The sequence below is a fragment of the Prionailurus bengalensis genome, chromosome C1, assembly GCF_016509475.1.
Source record: "Prionailurus bengalensis isolate Pbe53 chromosome C1, Fcat_Pben_1.1_paternal_pri, whole genome shotgun sequence".
In the NCBI taxonomy this organism is placed as follows: Eukaryota; Metazoa; Chordata; class Mammalia; order Carnivora; family Felidae; genus Prionailurus; species Prionailurus bengalensis.
In genome coordinates, this window is record NC_057345.1 from 146,626,471 (window position 1) to 146,633,357 (window position 6,887).

At 36.6% G+C, this 6,887-nt stretch overlaps 1 long non-coding RNA gene across 1 annotated transcript; it reads right to left on the reverse strand.

Annotated features, from left to right (window-relative positions):
• Positions 1-1,301: 1,301 nt before the first annotated feature.
• On the reverse strand, positions 1,302-5,905 carry LOC122479684. Its single transcript, XR_006296404.1, has 3 exons — positions 5,819-5,905; positions 3,663-3,791; positions 1,302-1,456 (listed from the first exon to the last, which is right to left on the reverse strand). It is a non-coding gene; the product is annotated as an uncharacterized LOC122479684 (long non-coding RNA).
• Positions 5,906-6,887: the final 982 nt, after the last annotated feature.

Below are 6,887 nucleotides of genomic sequence, written 5' to 3' on the forward strand. Positions count from 1 at the left end.
CACTTACCCTGATGAGCACTGAGTAATGTATAGGAGTGTTGAATCACTATATTGTACACCCGAAACTGGTATGACACTGTCTGTTAACTATACTGGAATAAAAAAAAATTTTTTTAAAGAAGTGTTGTAAATAAAATAAAGCAGACAAGCTGTGGCAAATCACGGATTCCATGGTCAGTGATGGCCACATCAAGGAAGACCCATTTGAGTGAATACCTGAAGAAGGAGAAGAAGCAAACCAGAGAAGGGAAAAGGGACGTTCAAGCCCAGGGAATGCAAAGGCCCTGAAGCGGAAGAGAGTTTAGAATGCTAGACTAAGGAAGACAAATAACCACGAATGGCCTGTGACCATGATCGGTACAGAGAGACAAGTGAGACCTGACACAGGGGAGACGGACTAGGGCCAGACCACATGGTCCCCACGGACCACAGTAAGGACTTCAGTATGCAAGTTTAAAAAACATTGACGTCAGCAAATGCATATAAAATGCACAAATTTTTGCAAGAATGTTGAATGTTTTGGTTTTTTGAATATGCAAGAAACTAATTTCAAATATTCTCCCAAATTTCAATCTGACTCAGTGGAGAAGGGAAAGAAGAGATGGTGATTACATCACAGCTTCCTGTTTCCTTTATCAGCTAAAGCAGGGTCATATTTGTCCACTCTATCACTAAAATGGAGGCTAGGGAACAATTAAATCCTATTTTAATGGAGTTTAAAGAAGTTTGTAACTGTAAACTTCACTGGATAAAAATCTTGATATTCTGTGTGTTTGCAGTTTTATTTGGCTCTTTAAAGAGAACTGGTCCTGTTTTAGATACATAAAAAGTGCATGTTTATCTATACTTGGTTCTAAAAAGTTGCATTCATCCCACAGCAAACTGGAATACGAAGCGTATGTTTGCTCATTAAACTTAAAGTTGCCATTAAAAGTCCTCAGTGTTTCTCTAAAAATACTGAACATTCATTTACAGTTCACCAAGCCTCTGTCAGGATAAAGAAGTTGAAGAAGTCAAATTGATCTATTCCTAAGACCTTTACCACAACTGTTTTTTCCTGAACAAAAAAGAAGAAAAACATTTCTTCATTCCCACTGTCCACTCTTGGGCAGTGCTTAGCCAAAAGTGCCTGACAGCCCTGTCTTCTTCCTCAATCGTTGACAAATGGTTTGAAAAAGTATAATTGTAATCTGTGAAGTCATGACAACAGACAGATAATGCCCTTCCATACAACACCTCTTGAAATTTCTAATCAAAACTTTATATCTGGAGCTGCTTGGGTCTGACAGAGAACCCCACCACAAAATGCCAATGTTTATTCATTCAGCACCCTCCTGCCTTTCAAGGAAGATTCTGGCTTTGTCTCCATGCAGGGAAGAGTGTGCTCTTACATTTTCAGACAGCATTTGACGAAGTTCCACATCAGAGATCAAGGTCTTGGTAGAAAGATTGAGGTCTACGAAAGGAGGAAAACAGAATGGACATGAATGTACATAAAATGGATTGAATGTTGGCTAAAGGGCAGATGAGGGTATGGTCATAAATAAAAACTTTTCATGGTGGCAAAAGGTAACTGGAGAGAGATTATTGTATCAGTGTGAGGATTCCACTTATTTAGTAACCATTAAGGTGAATTTGGCAATCAAATTGAAAGGAAAATAACTGGTTCTCTAAACATCATTATATTGGAAAAATGGAGAATAACATTGAAATTCTATTTCTTGGAGGAGAAAACGACACTAAATTTGTGTTATATAATGTATATTTTATAAATTGATACAAATTAATAGGGTTTCAGCTGAAATAACAACCTATGTCTTTTGTATATTCTACCTCCGTATTGTTTTAAAGAGGGCCCAGTAGGCAAACTGAAAGAGAAGGAAAAGTACAAAGGGAGGAGTCCATGAAATAGAAATGAAAAGAAGGATCCTTTTTCAAGACAACCAGGAAATTACGGACTCAGCACTGAGCTGTCATTGCTTGTGGGCCCCTTTCCCCTCTGACACATCAACCGCATTTTGATTATCAGATAAAATGCAGGAGTCTTAGTTAATTTTGAATTTCAGATAAACAAATAATAAATAGTATAGGTATGCCCCATGCAATATTTATGGTATAGAGTTATACTAAAATTTAGTTATTGTTTATCTGGAATTCAACCTTGAGTGGATACCCTGCTTTGTTTTATTATTGCTGTTTTCTAAAGCTTACAACCCCAACCCTGAGACAAACTGCCAACCAACAGTTCTGGGCTTTTCGGAAGTCCTCTAGGGAAAGAACGGGATACTCGGACACACTGTTTAGAAAGAAAGCCTTGCCTGTAGTGAAAGTGGAATCAAACAGAAACGCTACCATTATTAAATTAGATTTTTTGTGAATGTCCTTTGAATTTTATTTTCTTTAAAGAATTGTACTTCCGGTTCCTTCTCCTGCCCTCTTCATTATGAATAAGATCATTTGTATTAAGTAGCATTTGCTGCGGCTAGCTAATACACCCTTTAGTTTTGAAGGCATTTTTGTGTTTTGTTTTCTTTTAATTGAAAAAATATTATTTTATATTACTTTAATATATCAAGGCAATTTTAGTCAAATTGAACCTACATCAAGTTCTTTGAAACTTCTATCAGTGCAAAGTAATAAGAATAATTTTAAAAAAAAATTTTTTTTTTTTACGTTTAGTTTTGAGACAGAGAGAGACAGAGCATGAACGGGGGAGGGGCAGAGAGAGAGGGAGACACAGAATCTGAAGCAGGCTCCAGGCTCTGAGCCATCAGCCCAGAGCCCGACGTGGGGCTCGAACTCACGGACCGCGAGATCGTGACCTGAGCTGAAGTCGGACGCTTAACTGACTGAGCCACCCAGGCGCACAAAGAATAATTTTTAAAAAGCCACAGGATCTTGTCAAGAGAGGCATGAAATTTAGTCTCTGTATCTCCTGCTAGGTAGCACTGTGTCTTTAGATGGGTGTATGACCTCTTTTGGCTTCAGATTACTCACATATGAAAAAAAAAAAGAATGTTGAAATAAATAAGTCACTTATACAAAAAGTGTTTTTTTAAAGTCTTAAAACTTTAAAATTTTTAAAAATGAGAAATGTAATGTATTTGACACTTGAGCAATGTGGGAGTTGGGTCAGTGACCCCTCCGTGCAGCCAAAAGCCTACATATAACTTTTAACTCCCCCAAAACTTTAGTAATAACATTCTGTGACTAGAAGTCTTAGTGATAACATAAAAATTGACTAACACACATATTTTATGTGTTATATGGGTTATATACTGTAATTGTTACAATAAAGTAATCTAGAGAAAAATGTTAAGAAAATCATAAGGGGGTGCCTCGGTGGCTCAGTTGGTTAAGTAATCGACTCATGTTTTCGGCTCAGGTCGTAATCCCACAGGTTCATGAGATCAAGTCCTGCATTGGGGCTGTTGTTAGTGCAAAGCCTGCTTGGGATTCTCTCTCTTCCAATCTCTCTGCCCTTCCCCCCTTGCATGTGCACTCTCTCTCCCTCTTACTCTCAAACAAATAAACTTAAAAAAAGAAAATCATAAGGAAAATAATATATTTATAGTATTATATGGTATTTATCAAAGTAAATCCATGCATAGGTAGACCTGTGCAGTTCAAACCTGTGTTGTTCCAAGGTCAACTGTACTTACATTGCAGATTGAAACTTTAAAAAATGTAATTCCTCCATTACATTGGAGCCTCCATTCTTTTGTTTATACTTCAGGGTGTATGCACTTGAAATATCTGGGATAGTCCAACTTCAAAATTCAGTTCCAGGGCTTGCATTACAAACAATACAACTGGTTGGTTAGTATGAAAACTCCCCTGCTATGAAAATCTTATTAAAATGGATAAAATACAACTTAAAGCCTTCTATGTGCATAACTGAGCTCAAGGGACAGTGAGAATTATCTCCAGGGGTAGAAATTGGAGGAAAATTGAAAATAAGAAATGGAAGTGAACACAGGGCTTAGCTATCCTGGTTGTCAGTATGGACAGAGAGGCAATCTGTGGTTATTGCTCACCTTAGTGACCGAGAACTTGGGATTTAATAGACATTAAGAGACAAAATAGAAAAACCTGGATCTATGTGGGCTGAAAAGTTGGCATGGGAGACACTTGCAGAAAGCCAAGATCTTCAGAAGGATATATCCTCAATGAAAGAGTAGACTTTAAAATAAGTACTTCCTGGGGCACCTGGGTGGCTCAGTTAGTTGAGTATCTGACTCGTGATTTTGGCTCAGGTCATGATTGCAGGGTTTTGGGATCAAACGCCATGTGGGGCTTCACGTTGAGCATGAAGCCTGCTTGAGATTTTCTCCCTCTCTCCCCCAAACCCTCTCTCCAACTTTCACTCTCCCTCTAAAATAAAATAAAAATAGGGGCGCTTGGGTGGCTCATTCCATTGAGCCTCCACTCCTGATCTTGGCTCAGGTTATGATCTCAGGGTTATGAGTTCAAGCCCCACGTTGGGCTCTGCCCAGCATTGGGCTCCATGATGGGTGTGAAACCTACTTAGAAAAAAAATCATAAAATAAAATAAAATAAAATAAAATAAAATAAAATAAAGTAATAAAATTAGAAAAATAAAATAAAATAATAAAATATTTCCTAGAAGAGAGAGATGAAAAGGAAGTTTATCATGACCATGACACTTGGTACAAAATGAATTCTCATTTAAGAATTATACATACACATATACTACACACACACACACATACACACACACACACACACATACACACACACACACAATGTATATATATATTCCCCCCAGAAAGCAAAATTAGAATTTAATCAAGGAATTTCCTATATCCTCAGGGAGAGGACTTCATAATAACTGCCAGAGGGATTTCATAATTGCTGTGAAAATACTGTGTTTCATGTATTTCTCCTTTCCAATGAGAGCAATTAACGATGGTTATTTTATCTCTGCTCTACAATTGTACGTTGGTTTGATAGGGGAGGGAGAGGGTAGATAATTTGTCTTCCTAGTTCGTAGGCCATTGGACCATGAAGAATCTCATCCAGACTTGATGAAAAGAACTGTGCATTACCCAGAGATCCCATCTGGATTTGAGATTGTGTCTCTTGAGGAGGGGGCATGAAGTCTATGTTTAAAAGGAAGAGTTTGATAGATATCATAAAAAAGTAAACTCTGGCAGGAGTAGCCCACATGCCCACAAATAATTCTCATTTTTCTCCTGGTCACATTTTGATGTCATCTCCTAATCCACTTAACAGTCAGGGGTGACCTTATCACAAGTTTAGCCAATGTAATCTGGTAGAAATGAGTGTATACCTCCAGCATCTAACACCAAGGCTTTAAGATAGTAGGTGCTCAATGAAAACCTCACTCTTCTTTGAACACTCTCCATTACACTCTCACATTTATTTCTGATTCAGTAACTCAATGCAAATTGATTGAATACTCGCATCCTTTGGCCTCCTGGGACTCTCTCACTTAAGGCCTGACCTAAGACCTCTCTTTAATAATATCTTATGAGCCACAATATTTTATACGCTTTCACTACTGTCAGAATTTTACTTCCCTTTTCCCCGTGTCCTTTAAATTTTCCAAAGTGACATCAACTAAACTGTTAAGCCATTATGAGGGCATCCTCAGTGGTTTCTTTTTGGTTGCAATGCCCAAGCCTAAGAGACACACAACAGAGGGGATCACTCAGGCTGTAAGTTAGGTTAGTGGGGGTTTGCTCTTTCTGATGCGATTTTCCCAAAGGGGTTGCCCTGCTACCAGAAGTCCACAATTAACTAAGAGAAAGTTTTATGAAAATGTATCACTCACTGTACTCGCAGTTTCTGGGAATTGTATTAATAGACCCTTGAAAGCTTGATCCAAGCCCAACTGGAATGAGTTGTATCTAAAATGCCTGTTTAGAAAGCAAAAGGTTGCATGAATAATTGTTAGGCCAAATTTAAATTTTCTGTTATCTGAGATATCTTCAGAATAACAGTACTGTTTATCTTCCCTTTGTGTGATCCACAATTATCTGTGAGCAATCTAGAAAGAAGTCTAAAATGGTAAATATATGCATTCTTTGAAACTAAACAAACACTTTTCAGACATGACCAGTTGCTTAAACACACTATCGATCATTATAATGAAGACCCGAGTTTTTTACTAACATGCAAAGCATAATCGTTTGCCTTATGGGGCTCTGTGACAGAGCCCTTCCCCCTCTCATTTTTTTAAGGTCTTTGAACATAATTCCCCTACACTTTTATGTATATAGACTAATTAAGAGAATAATATTACATTTGAATTTTCCTATTTTTATCAAAAGTGATTATCTTTAACAAATTCTTTATATTGTTCTGCTTTTGTATCAGTGATTAATGTATTGTGCCTGGTTCTTCTTGCCCGTTAATTGTTTTATACAAGTGGATGCTAATATAAGCAATAAGGTTTTATTAATGTCCCAATCAAATATATTGAAGCATATATGTGTTAAATACACGAGTGCTAAATAGGTGATCTTTCTTAAAAGAACATTAGGTTTTAAACATTGATCCATATTTATTAATTAATGTCTCTTTCAAAACTTTCCTGCACGATGATTAAAAATTGTTTATACTTCATTATATAAAACAGTATACCTATTAACATATAGATTTATTCAGAAAGTATATGTGAAACTATAACCCTTGAAGATGCAAGCATGAATATAGACAGATTTATAATTCAATCCATATTTTAGGATATTCAAAACATATCCTCTTCAAATAAGCACTTTAAAATAAAGTCTTGCTGTGACAGCTAATAAAACTAAATTACCCGAAATTAAATAAAATATAGTCTATTGAAACAAGAAAAAAAAAAGAGAAAAGATGTAGATTAATTGTGATAGTCTGAT